Genomic DNA, 13,883 nt, shown 5'->3' on the forward strand with positions numbered 1-13,883 from the left:
TTCAGAAGATACAATCAGAAATATGTTCAATAAAGTGGAAAAAAAGTCGCTGTCAGGATAACCAGTCTCTGCAAAATGAGCAGAGAAGATTTTGTTTAAATTTGAAAACCTAAGCAATGTCCCCCATGGGAGATGTAAAATACTTCGGCCTGTGGGATGTCTCGTGTGGTTTTTCTGTGCAAAGGAGTTTGTACACATTTTTAAGGGCTATGAGAGATTTGGGGAAAGCCCAAGGCTACCTTGCTTTTGCCAAGTGAAGAAGAGGCCACTAGGACAGACTGTCTCTTCATCACAGAAAGAAACATAAGCAATTGAGAGAGGAGCACAAGGCTGTGGAGTAGGTTTTTAAAATGAAGAAACTGAGCTGCTGTGATTCCGACTGATTGGGATTTTTTTTCCCTCAGGAAGGGGAAATGCCATTGGGTAGACACTGGCCTGAATTTCGGCAAAGCTGGAGAAGATTTGGTTCAGAAGATGAGTTAAATTGGCTGAGCCAGAGGTGTGCTCAGAAAGGTGCAGATGGATGCCCAGAAGCAGGGTACGAGGGCAGGGGCTGCCTCACCACTGTGCCACACCATGTGCTCAGCCTTCACTGGGCCCTGCTGCTGTAAGGCTATTCTAAATATGCTAAATTTTAAAAAATCAAGACAAAATCCCCAGCCCTGGGGCACCAGGAGAACAGTGCCCACAGTGCCCCAGGCCAGCCCCCCCAAGCAGGATTGCCATGGAGAGGTGGGTGGCAGAGCCCATAGCAAAGCAGTCTGGACATGACAAATGATGATAACTAAGTGAACGCAGCAGAGAAGCAGAAATGTCCAAGTTAAACCTCAGGCTAGGATCTCCTTTAAGCTTGGGCTTCCTCACCATATTTCCATCTGCAAGGCCTAGGTGCAACACAAGGCAAACAGGCTGTGGCACCAATCCTGTGGGCTGGAGGGGAAGCCCTCCTTCCCTGTCCCCCAGCAGGGAGAGCTGCCTGCCCTGCAGCACCAGCAGCAGCCTCTCTGCCCCTCCACTCTCCCCAGGAGCCCTTGGCACAATCCTGCCCACAGTTCAGCTCTAGCTAAACTGTTTTCTCAGCTTCGGAGAACACCTCGCTACCTTTTATTTTCACATTGGTTTGATCCACAGATCTCTTGAAAGACAACAAAAAGAAAGAGCTAAACCGGGAAAGATCTGGTTGAGTTGTTCAGATCACTCAATAAAGACACAAAAACTATTTTCATGTTGTTATCAGCATACCATCTGTAACAAAATTGACCCATGAAGGTGCATTTTTGTATTGTATCTTGATTTGTTTCCTAAGCAATACATCAATGCTGCGTTACCTATTACAAACCTAGACAGAAAGATCTAATCAGTCACCCTCAACCTTTTGATATTCATCCTCATCATACTTTACCAGTGTGCCAAGAAAAAAAGTAAACACTACTAAACAGTGATAGTGCATAAAGCATGAAGCTGATACTGTATTAAAACATGTTGTCTTCAGTGGTGTCCTGTAGTCCTGTGAAAGAAAGTTCCTGCTCACTGGTTTAGCTGGTCACTATATTTTAAACACATCAGGACATTTTTTTTGGAAGATGGAGATTTCTATCGAGCAGCGTTGGCCAGACTCCAGATTTCTTCTATTCAGTGAAAGCTATAACAGCTCTGAACACATAGCTGTGAGTGTGAAAGCAATGTTCACCCCTGCATTTTTGTTTCTGTTCAGTCCTCTTGTCCTTTTAGACAGCATAATAGAAGTGCTGCAGTAAGCAGGGTCAAGTAGGATATGCCAGTGAGAAATGTTAAAATGAGACTATAGGCTGCGATTATGGGCTCTAATGTGTGATGAATCCTTTTTAATCACATGATATGAACTAATGTCACCATTTATTATAAAACAACAAAGTGTTCAGCTACAGGAGGAATAGAATGGATGACAACTGCATTTTTCAATGTTTTGTTTAAGCAAGTACAGTGTGATCTTTTTAGATAACTAGGAAAAACTGAAGTTAAAATAAGTGCAAGTATTTCCAGATGGTTTTGGTTAGAACAAGTGTCTTTTCAGGATATGAAGATTTATCTCCTGAAAAGGGGATATGCAGTCAGTATCCACCTGCATCACTGAGCTCAAGTGAAAAGTAACTTGAGCTTATTATTATGCTAAAAATTTTTTAAAGTTAATTGATGGTGAGTTCTTAAAAATGTAAATGCAAAAGTTAACTGCAGTACTGTTCTAAAATTATTTCTAATGGTTATTTAAATATAATTTTCCTAAGTGATAGACTTTGTTTCATGTCAAAATGTCAGAGGAAAAGTCTGAATATACTGTCAATTTTGGCATATTTTCAAGTGTCCACCCAGTATTCTAGGTACATGTATTACAAAATATTTCTAGTGTTCAAGACAGTCAAAAAGAATTGTACCTGAAGAGAGCATGGTGAGGCATTCCAGGGCCTTATCATCAGTCAGAAATCATGGTTACCAAAGAGGAGGCCAGTTTGCCCAGCCACCCCTGATCTTTTGCTCCAGATCACAGAGCTGATTTGCTGAATATATCCTGCTTTACATGACTAATTCTGTTCATTTCTTACCTAGTTTAATTCATAGGACTAGGAAAGGTCAGTAGCTCCAGGCACAGGGTAGTGGGAGTAATAGTGGGAAGCACTCATTTAACTCAAATACCCAGCAGCCAGGTAAACTTCTTGATAATAAAATTGGGGGCAGAATCTCTGGATGGCCTTTCAAACTGTTTGGAAGTCCTGACTGGAAGCACAAAAGCATTGCTATAATTTCCTCTTCTTTCTGCCACCCCAAACCACACTGTCATGCCTCCCCTCTGCACTGCCCAGCCCTGATTCCTCAGCCTTCTGGAGTAGGAATCTGCACTGCTCATCTCCTCACCCTGCTCCCTAATAATAAGAATGCAACTGATTGTTGCTATAAAGCTACTGAGTGTTTCCAAGACTGGCCCCCCATGACCCTGTGTATCATTGGAACCTCAGCACTAGGACATTATTGGTTTCACAGATTTAAAGTGCATTAATTAAGACAAAAAGTGGCAAAAAAAATCTTTGTGACTTGTGCTGTAAAATGGTTTTGTAAGAAATGATTCAGAAGTATATGAACCAGGAGATATAAATTTGGAAGAGGTGTCTGATGGTGGAGTGTCTTATGGGGAACAACACTGCAGTGACAAAGTGCAAGATTTCCTTCCATTTCCGGAGCTTTGGGTTCATAAATAAGAACATGTCACCATTCCTGCACTAACTAACCTTTTCTTGCATGTGACCACATTTTTGGTTTTTGAAAGAAAGCTCTGCCTACTGTTGTCTGGCTTTGTTGTTACAGGGTCTTTGCTGATAGATGATATAAGCATTGTCAGAGATTGTTCTGTATCAGCCTTCCACAGTCACAGAAAGGTTTGAAGTGACTTCCAGAGACCACCTGGTTCAACCTCCTCCTCCAGCAGGGCTACCTAGAGCTGATTGCCAAAACCATGCCCAGATGACTGTTGAAAATCTCCACATGATGGAAACCTCATAACCTCTCTCAGCAGCCTGTGTCAGTGCTCGATCACCCCCACAATAAAAACAGTGTTTCCCAATGTTCGGAGAAAACCTCCTGTGTTTCAGTTTGTGCCTGCTGCCTCTTTTGTAACTGGGAAGACTCTGGCTCCAGCTGCCTTGTACTTGCCCCTACTGTATTCCTATATATTGATAAAACCCCTCAGAGCCTTCTCCAGGCTGAGCAGTCCCAGCTCTCTCAGCCTTTGATCCCAGAAGAGATGCTTCCATCCCTTCATCATCTTTGTGGCTCCCTGTTGCTTTTGTGCTGCGGTGCCCAGCACTGGACTCAGCACTCCAGGTGTGGCTTCACCAGGACTGAGTGGAGGGAAAGGATCCCCTCCTGTGACCTGCTGACAGTGCTGTGCCCAGTGCAGGCCAGGATAACATCAGGATTCCTTGCTGAGGGGCCCCACTGCTGGCACGTGTTCAACCTGGTGTCTACCAGCATCCCCAGGTCTTTTCTCCCAAACCGCTTTCTAGCTGTCTGGTCCCCAGCATATATTGGTACCTGGACTTGTCCCTCCCCAGGTGCAGTACTTGGCACTTCTTGTTGTTGTGAAGAACTTCTTGAGGTTCTTGCTGGCCTATTTCTCCAGCCTGTCAAGATTCCACTGGATGGCAGAAAAACCAGTGGTTTATCAGCCACTCCTCCCAGTTTGGTGTAATCTGCAAACCTGAGGGTACACTCTGCTCCACCATCCAGATTATTAATGGAAATGTTCAGAAGATACACCCTGCTGTTGCTCTCTGGGTTACACCACTAGTCACACCACTAGTTATTGGCCTCCGACTAGATTTTTTTCCCACTGGTCACCACCCTCTGAGTCCAGCCAGAGCAGTTCAGGCAATTTTCAATCCACCTCACTGTCTGCAGATCCAGGCGATGTTGGCAGCCATACTGAAGTCTAGGTGGGCAACATCCACTGCTCCGTGCCCCTCCTAACAAGCCCCTCATCTCATCATAGAAGTTAAATGGTCAAACACTGATCTTTTTGTCACGGCAGACAAGGTGGGCAGACATACTCAGAAAAAGTTTTCTTTTTTCTTGCTTACATGCTTCTGCTGACTCTTGCTATTCCAAGCCTGTTGAAGAGCTATAAATAAACCAGATCAAACCAGAGTATAACTGGGTGTTCTGCAGCACTGTCTTTCTTGTCAAGTGAAGCATAAGACTGACAAAGTAATTATGAGTAACACAGCTGCACCTCAGCATCCTCTCACATTCAAGCTTTACAAATGCACATTAAGAGAATTACAAAGTTGAGGCTTTTCTAATATGAAAAATCATGACAAAACAGGAGAGTGAAAAGGAAAGAAAAAAGCAATAATTCTGCAGTGAAAGACAATGAATTACTCAGCTCAGGCTGGACAGGCAGCCAGCAGAAAAGCTGGAGCCTAAACCTGTATCTGAGCCTTTCTCTAGTTCCACAACCATAAATTCATTCTTTTGTTGATTATATATGGAAAATTTTCCCTAAGTTCTTGATGTCTTTTATGCTAACTACAATCAAATACTTTTAAGAGTATATTTACAAAGTTTGCAACTATTTAACATTAATGTGTGCCAGAATTCACAGAGGAAATCATTATGTCAAGTTAGCACATGAAATCTCTGAGACCCAAGAGAACTACTGTCTTCCCTGGAGACAGGAAAGTGTAGACAGGATGTCTATGGTGAAACAGGAACTACAGAGAAGATGGACATGGACCTGGCTGCACATCAGAAAATCTGTAGCTCTGCAGCCAGGAAATATGGTTCACACGTCAGCTATTATCATTTGCCTTTTTCATACGGGCTTTTTCTTGTTGGAAACCCCTTTCTACCATTATTTCATGAGTACCTGGCAAGAGCATGGTGCAACATTCTGTGCTTGAGGGACAAGCCTGCAAAAAGCATGGGTGGAATGAAGAATGTGGCTGCTGATTGCCGTGCCCACAGGACTTTCTCTGCTTCTGCCCCCTTTATAGTGATGACAGCAATGGGAGTTCAAAAGGTGGCTTCAGATCAGAAATTTTGCACACAACTCTGCTAGAAGGAAAGGGCAATTAAGGTCAACAAGAAAGGAATACTACTGCGTGTTACCAGAAATCACGTCCACAGTTTCCCACATCCTGGAGTTATGTGATTTACTGCTGAACTAAAGACAATACTGCTAGAGCACTTCAATACTGTGCTGCAGCTAAATGGTCATCATGGAAATTGTTTTGTGTTTGAAAACACAAAATTGGGAAGGCCTAAAGGAGCTAAAGGGAAGATCAGTCAAAAAAGAAAAATTTCTCTGGACAACTCAAAGTTCATTTGGAGTGGAACAACAGTTTGTTCTTCATTGAGTAATCAGCATGCAACATTTTCTTCCTGCAAAGCTCCCAGGAGAATTAATGTCCAAGGCAAGGTGTTGCCTTCTGAAGCTGGAGAAAGGGAAATGTCAGAGGACACCTGGTGCTTTATCCTCATTACCTCCTCAAGAGCAAGAATTATGTTTTCCACATGAGTAGAAGTTTACAAACCCATGGGGAACTAAAAAGGGCTGTCTTGATCATACAGCAGTTGGCACCTTTTTGCCTCAGCACAGCTTCTCGGAGAAAAGCACTGCTCTGTAGGTAGCTTCACATAATGTCCTTACAGTGACCATGGCCTTCACATCCAGCTGCTTTGCTCTTGGCAGCTCTATTTGGCTGATGTTGAGTGGGGACATTACGTGATATCAGTGTCTTTTAAACCTCTGACCTCTGCAAAACAGTGGTTAACAAAAGCAGCATGAACAGTCTAAATGGCAGGAAGGATGCCTGTAGAACCTCATCACTAAGGCAAAGTGCTAAAACTGAAATCTCTGTATGATAACAAGCAAAAAAACGAGCCAGAAAAGTGAATTATTTATTCAACAAATGTGACCTTAGAAAATGATTGCTCCTATTTCTCTTAAAGGATACTGAGGTCCTATACCCTTGAGTGGGAACTGGGTGGGTTTCCAGCCTGTGGCTCACCAACCCTGATACCTCTGCCCTAGGTTAGGAAAGCACTTGCCAGAGAAAAGACAGAAGAAATAAAGAGTTTGTCACACACTGGGGAATCACAGGGCTGAGGAGTAACTCACTGTCTGGAAATACCACTGTCTCCCTGCTGGCTACTGGATGAGCCTGCCGGAATGGGATGGACCAGCTGTGTGGCACTTTGGCAACCAGCACTGGATGGGACATGTTGCACCCTTCACACAGGAAAAGGGGCTGTGGGAGTAAGACATGTGACCTGAGGAGAGGCTTTCGTATGTTTGTGCCCTGGAACAGGTTTGTCTGTTGTAGCTGGGCCTTTAGAAAGCTACTTGCCATTTCCTAGCCTAGTGGTCCTCTGCACTTGATGAACTGTCCTGGGCTTTACTATCAGCTATTCTTGGACTTGTGAGTGAGGCCTTCACAAGTCATAGCAGATGTGATCAGCTCTCTGGGGAGGCAGGAGTAAAGCACACAAAATTCCCAGGAAAGGGGCTATTGTTGTTTTTTGCCATTTTCTGAGAAAAGTAGGACCCTAGAAGCCCATATGGGACCACAGGCATACAAAACCTTAAATATCAGGTAGACTCATGACTGTATTTGTGAGGTTTGAAAAGATGAACAGCACAGACTTTTGCTTTGTGTACATGGAAAAGCCAGAGAGGACCAGAACTAGAGAGAATAATTACTTTTCCCAGCAGAGGAAAGTTTGTTCAGGTCTCCTGAAATTCAGAATAATTCTTTATTTTCTTGGCAATGTGAATACATATAAAGCATGAGAAACAATAAGAGAAATCAAGAGTGTGGAAAGGTATCTTTTGGCTATATTTTAAAAGCAGTTTTACTCTTTTGGCATTTAATTTTTCTGTTTGATCCCAGTCTTACAGAAATGTGAGGAAGCCTTCAAAACTTCTGGATCAAACTAGATCAAACTATTTTCCATCTTAAGGATAACTCACCAATGTCTGCTAACCCTGTTCAACATGTGCCACTGGGACAGTGTTCTCCATATATGCCTTCTTCATGGTTATATCCCATTTTGAAACTTCCTATAAGGAAGCATCTGAGGGGGAGGGGGTGGAGTGTTATAATTTTAGAAAGACTTTGAAGATACCTGGATTTTCAAACACACAGAACATGCAGACAACTTGTGAAAAGAGAATCAGGGGCAGGGACTTTGCATCTTGCACATTTTTGCCATGTTGGGTCATTTTACACTAAATGAATTCTTCCTGAAATTATCTGGTTTTGTGCAGCTTATACAAATAAAAATCCTAGCAAATTTAATTGAAGCTCAAATACTACTAGCAAATGAAGTTTGTTTTTTCTCTTGGCAAAGCAAACACAGTGGTATCTATAATAAAATCTCTGAGAGGATGGATTCCCTGCAAAAGCTTCACACATTATTCAATTGGAAATATGTTGATCGTGGCAGGGCTGGAGACTCAGTTCCCTGCTTGCAATATTCTGACTCTCTTTTCTGAGTACAGGGTCATCTTTTTCTGAGTGGGGGTTATGGGATTGACTCTAACTTGCCTCCACTCAGGCTGGGGCAGGATGGAGGCACAGACACCTTACAACAACTGTGTGTGGCCTTGTGTGCTTCTTCAAGCAAAAATTAATTTAATTTAGGGACTTGTTTGGGAATTGTCATTATAGAGTGTATTTAAAAAAACCAAAAAAAACACCAAACACCCCCCCCAAAAAAAAAAACCCCAAAACAACAACAACAACAACAACAAAAAAAAAAAAAAAAAAAAAAAAAAAAAAAAAAAAACAAACCACCAAACAAACAAACAAAAAAAAAAAAAAAAAACACCAAAACCAGCAAAAAACCACACTGAGAAGTTGAAATAAACCAACAGTTTAGAGAAAGGGGACCAGATTTATTTTCCCAGAAAACAGTTGTGGATTGTAGTTTTCTTTTGTTCAGCACTTATTTTTTCTAAGACAGCAATAACTTGTTCCATCTAAAAGTATCTTCCTGGCATCCTGGGTACAGACTATGAACAAAAAGATTGTGGTGTTGATGTTTAAGTAAATTAGTGCCAAATGCCAGGACAGCCTGTGCTAATTGTCTGAATGACGTTGTTCGCTTTGTCTCTAGCAGTTTAAGACATTTATTTGGCAACCTACCTGAGGCTAATATAGTAAACACAATAGTGTTAAATGAGATTTAGGTATGAAAATGATAAAATGGTACAACATCCTACTTTTTACTTTATTTGAATAATCTTTTTATTTTCTCCAAAAGTAAAGCTGAAAGAAACAGCTTCTTTTCTGGGCAGCAGCCACAACATAACTTCCAAACCTCATGTGCTGGCATCCAACTTGTCTGTCTGTTCTGTCTTTACATCTCTCATCATTCCATCTTTTCAGTGTCTTTGCATCTCTTGGTCCTTGTTTTATTCCTCCTTGCATCCCTCAGCCTCTCTTTGTGTTCTAGTGTAACATCAGTCTGCAGCTGCAGCACACCAGTCAGATCTGTGCAACACCTACTGCTGGTTTGTTCTGGGACAAATCATCTCCAATCCCCTCTATGTGGCACAGCATCAAAGGAAACATATTTTACCACCTGAATCCAAAGCCAAAATAACTTCCCAACAAGATACTACAACAGTTCAGCTCTCTCTTTATGTTAATCATCTTCCCTCTAGTGCTCTGTCTAGGCTGAAAGTTGCTGTCTACTGGGACAGCATTTGATGATGCTGAAGTCTTCTCCCACAGACCAGAAGCGTCCTCTTCCATCCACACCAGTTCAGAGTACTTCCTCTCAAGTGCCAGCATAACAGAGGAGAACGAGTGAAGGACTGAGTGTTGTTGCACTTTCAGTGCTTGACCTCATTGCTAGCACTGACAACAAGTTGTCAACATCTGCACAGGACTGGGGAGATGAACAGCTGGGCACCATTTCTGTTGCTGCAGGCTGGACAGAATCCCCTCCACAGCCCAGAGGTGCCAGTCCCCCAGTGCCATCCTGTCCAAGGTCTAATTCTTGTCCAAGACTGTTCCAAAACACTTGTTCTCCACTTTCTGAGATCCTTCAAGAACAGATGACCATCTGCAATTGCTGTCTGAAACCAACTGCAGGAAGATATTTCCCACTGAAAAGTGTTGGGGCAGTATTAATAGGATCTAAAAGACATGCTAAGAATGCAGAATCAATTAAACATTAGAAAAATGGTTGCCTTAATCTTGAAACACATTTTCAGCAGTAATCCCCTGAGACATGACTATAAGTTCCTTTTGCCTGTGTTAGTTGTCCCAGTTTCATGAAGCCATTGTGCCTGGATTTTATGCCAGACGTAGGGATTCCTCAAAAATAAGTCGTCCCTTCTTGAGAGATACCACAAAATGCAGTCTTTCAAAATGTGAGAAGTTCCTTGCTGTTTTCTGGTACATGAAACAACAGTTAACACAGATAACCAGTAGCACATTGAGTTTCCTTCTCAGGATGGACGAAAGGAGCCTGGAGAAGCACAAGTTTGCCTCTCAAATTCTTCCTCAGTTTGGGTCTTCTCTCTAAAATTACCCTGGTTTATGTCTTAGGGACTTCTTGACACATAATTCATACAAAATTCGACTATGTTGATTGCCGTGGAATGATATATGGCCCACTTCAATATGTCTTTAGCTAGTTAGTGAAGCTATGGCAGACACTTTTAGAGCTGTAGTAAAGGATGAAGTGATATAAAGAATCAGCAATGTTATGATTAGAAATAAATATTTTTTCATAGGCTGTTTTCTGCAAGACTTGTATTTTGCCCATCATATTCAACTTGCTAAATCACGTTTGCTTAATTTGAAATGTTATTTTATGTTTGCATATAAAAGAAAGCTTATACTAATTACCATAGTCCATTCTTAAAAGTTCAGAGCCCTTTCCCATGACTGAAAGTATCTCTGTACAACATAAAGCTTCTCACCTGCAGAGGTGAAAGCACTTCTTAAGGCAGATAAATGTCATGGGTCCCTCTTGCAGATGGGGTAAGGGAGGTACTGGCCAGTGACAGGACTCCCTCAAGGTTAGCATGAAGGCATTGCTAAGAGGAGTGGGGCTTCATAGCTGTTGGATTAACACTGAACACAAAGCACTAAAATACTAGGGAATCATTTTGGAGGAAAGACAGTATAAAAGAAAGGTAGTACACTTACTTTATAAGAAGGGCAGTGAGCACCAAGGCTTGCCTGCAGTGTGGATCTAGTCTTGGCAGGCAGTCATTTTTAGAAAAGGCTAATCCAGCCGGAACAGTAACCTTCAGAAACCTTGAGCTGACATACACCAACAGCTTGTGACTCCTCGCCACAGGACATGAACTCAGACATACAGGAGTTCAGTCAAGTCAACAATCAGTTCGGGTTTTGGTACTCAGAATGTGCTTTTCTGGCTTGGTGTCCTGTACTTTTCAGTCTTTCTCTAAGCAGAGCAGCTGAGCTTGCAGGAGAAAGGGACATGAAGCTGATTATGCTCCTGGGCCCACTTCACTGTGTCACTCACGCCTATCTCTGAGCAGCAGTGATAACACAGGCCCCATACAGAAGGGAAAATAGCTGCTCGTGACCACTCTACGTTTCATATTTAACCCTTTAGCTCTCCTCTTTGGGTTTATCCATGTTTGATGCGTACAGAAGGACAGCTGATAAATTGCCCTTTGACACTAATAGACAGAATTTAATTTCTTTCATGTAAAAATTAAGCATCTTATTGAAAGCAGAGCTTGAAATATTCAATTGACCACTAGTGCCCAAAAGACCATCCCACTAGCCAAATCCTGGATGGAGAACTCTGTCTGCAACATCAAAGAGGAATAAAATCCTGGTGAGGAGAGTGACTGGAACTCCCTGTAGGAAAAAGTTTTCGTTCTTTGCCAGTAGCTGAAAACAGTTAAATGAAAGCAAGTTTCCTGTGCATATCACAGACAGTAATTTGTTATTTTTCTAGTACAAAATGTTTGCAAGTCAAGCAGGGATGCATTCTGTAAGTCTGCCCCTTTTGGTCCACGGAGGCAGTAAGATACCCACTGATCTGTCCCATGAGGAGTGAGGGGGAAAATGCAGAAAGACCCAGCGCACAGTTAGAAGAAAATCTGGGCAGAGCCACTGTGGAACAGGGGCTCAGTGCAACAGGGCTCCTACTGCAGGCAGATAAGCATCCTGAAGTGAGCAGATTCCAGTGTATGGAGATGTGTCAACACTGTTGACTGCAGCAGAATGCAAAGATGGCTCAGAGAATTAAATAAAATAACCTAAAGACCAGAACCGGAACAATGGTCAATTCAAGGGTTCAGTGTTTAATGAAAGTTTTCATTCAAGGAAAAAAATATTTCTGAGTCATGAAGGAGGCAAAATATGCTTTCAGTCCGCCATGTCTAGGTGATACTAGCCAATTTGTCAGGAGAAAATATTTTATTTTTACAGGCAAAGTGCTCTGTTTGTCTTTGGAATCTGTCCCAGAACCAAACAGCTTTCTATGTCTGGATTTCTTCATCATGTGTATTTATCTGTGAGATATTTAATATGCATGGCCCTGCTTCATTTTTCATGACTGACATTATAGAGTGCAACCCAAGCACCTTTCAAGTTTAGACCTTTTAAGACAGTTATCTTTCAAACTATATTTTAAGTGTGTCTCAAGAAATTGCCCATGAAATTCTGCTTAAAATTATGTTAAAGGAAGGTTCACAGTAGCATTAAACTAAATCAACATGTAAGCACATTTACATGAGGGCTAGTTCTAGAAAAAGGCTGAGTAGCACCTGCTTCTGCATGAAACTGATCTCTCAGTTCTCTCAATAACTCATATTTTCCAGTTGATGAGCAGATTTAAAGCAGAGATTTCAAGTAGCCAGAGATAATTTAGAAGCAGAAGTTGACATTGACTTTCACCAGAAATGTGGAAGACTTGTTAGCAGAGGTTAAGGAGAAAACAAGAGAACTTTAGAAAGAAAGAAGACACAACATTTCAAAACAAGAATGGCTCCTGAGGGGCTGAAGATTGCAAGTGGGAAGGAACAACTTTGGGCTTTGGCCAGGAAGAGGGCATAAAGGCATCCTGATGTGTGTGGTGAGTTAGCAGGAGGGATAGAAGACAGAGTAGAGGAAGGCAAGATTGGGACAGAAAAAAAACTCTCATGGGAACAAATTCTGAACTGCAATGATTGAACTTCAAGATACAGGAAGGTGGGTGGCAGACATCAAAGTAGAGACCCAAAGATTTTCTTTTTTATATAGGCTGGAATGTGCTAAAGCTTATTGTGTATGGGGAAAGAGCTGGAGGATAGGCAAGCAGCAGAAGAGAATGGGTTGAGATGAAGTAAGGAAGAATAAGAAATTGGGCGTGAGAGGACAGGAGACCATATGTGCAAACTTAGTTACTAGAAGGAGAGAGCAGAAGACAAAATACATTTTTGATGGCTGTAGAGTAGAAGGAGAAGAAATATAAGCTGGATAATGGGGAAGTTTGGCTATAGTCTGCAGGGACTGGTAAGATCCTTCATGAGAAAAAATAAATCTAATCAAAAGATAGTTTGAGAAGTGAACCAAAAGACTTATGGAAGGGGAGACATTTATCTGGAAGAATGAGGAGTTACAAGGAGCATCACAGGGGAGTGCTGCAGCCAATAGTGACATTTTTAGAGATGAACTGGGTATTGCAGAGACAGCAGGAGAAGGTGGGGAAGAGATGGACACACCACAAAATAGTGAGGATGAGTGTCAGGCAGAAAGGACAGGAATAGGAATGGCTATGGTGCTCTCCAGCATAAATAGAGAAAGATGGGGATGTGGGACTAGCTCTGAGCTGTTAAGGTGAAGGTAGAAGAGCAGTAGGCAAGGGAAGAATTGTAAAAGGATGAGACTGCAGAGTATGGGTAGACAGGAAAGGGAGGAGTAAAAAGCACAGAGTTACAGCAAGACTCAAAAAGAATAGCCTAGATAAGGTTTCTAAAGAAGCCTGACAGTGTGACATTTTCAGCTGTTCTTGTGACCTCTGCCTCTGGAGGGACTGAGCAGGCTGGGAACATCCGTGGATGTGATGATGACGTGATCCTCCAAGGGCTCCTCAGCAGCCTCACCCAGAATCTCAGTCCAGCCACAGTACTGGTTGCTTCTCTTAAATGAGTCCTTCTTTAGGGTCTTAACACATGACACAACATCAAATTTTAGGAAAACCAAACCAGTAAATGCCCTTCTGCAGTGCAGAAAGCAATCTTGCAATTAAAATGTTCCTTTGCAAATATAAAAATGAGGATCAATTTACAACATGTGGTTTGGTTAAATTTTAAATTGATGAGTTAGTGGCCAAAACAGAAATAAGGCTCCCTTTTCTGAACATTACAGTTA

The sequence above is a fragment of the Prinia subflava genome, chromosome 3, assembly GCF_021018805.1.
Source record: "Prinia subflava isolate CZ2003 ecotype Zambia chromosome 3, Cam_Psub_1.2, whole genome shotgun sequence".
Taxonomy (NCBI): domain Eukaryota; kingdom Metazoa; phylum Chordata; class Aves; order Passeriformes; family Cisticolidae; genus Prinia; species Prinia subflava.